General features: G+C 53.5%; 1 pseudogene; it reads right to left on the reverse strand.

Annotated features, from left to right (window-relative positions):
• Positions 1-497, reverse strand: part of LOC103073890 (nudC domain-containing protein 2-like) — a 7,153-nt pseudogene that overhangs the window by 4,620 nt on the left and 2,036 nt on the right.

Consider the following 497-nt stretch of genomic DNA (forward strand, 5'->3'; position numbering starts at 1 on the left):
GTGCCCGGGGGGGGGGTGCGGGCCCTGCCCCCCCTGCCGCAGTATCACTGAGGGGCTCCTCAGGCCCCGCAGCCTTCGGGTCCTGCCCGGGAGGCGCCGGTAGTGGGTTCGGGAGGGCCGGGGGCCCTGCCAAACCCCGCGGCGTTGCACCTGGGAGGAAATAAAATATCCTCCTGGGAAAGACATTGTTTGCCCTCTTTGTCTTTAAGGCCACGACCCTCCAGAGACTGGTATTGGAATGAATCTAAATTAAGTTGTGATTTACATCAGTGGTCTCAAACTTTAAAGTGCTTATGAGCATATGGGGTTCCAGTTAAAATGCACATTCTGATTCAGCAGGTCTGGGGCGGGGGCCTAAGATTCTGCATTTTTAACCAGTTCCCAGGTGCTGCCAATCTACAGACCATACTTCAAAGTAGCAAGGCTTTAGATAACTAGTTTCTGACTGCTCGAATTCTAATTTGTATCTTAGACGCCGTTTCTTCACACTACCCCCC

This window comes from Lipotes vexillifer, unplaced genomic scaffold (assembly GCF_000442215.2).
Source record: "Lipotes vexillifer unplaced genomic scaffold, Lipotes_vexillifer_v1.1 scaffold2993, whole genome shotgun sequence".
In the NCBI taxonomy this organism is placed as follows: domain Eukaryota; kingdom Metazoa; phylum Chordata; class Mammalia; order Artiodactyla; family Lipotidae; genus Lipotes; species Lipotes vexillifer.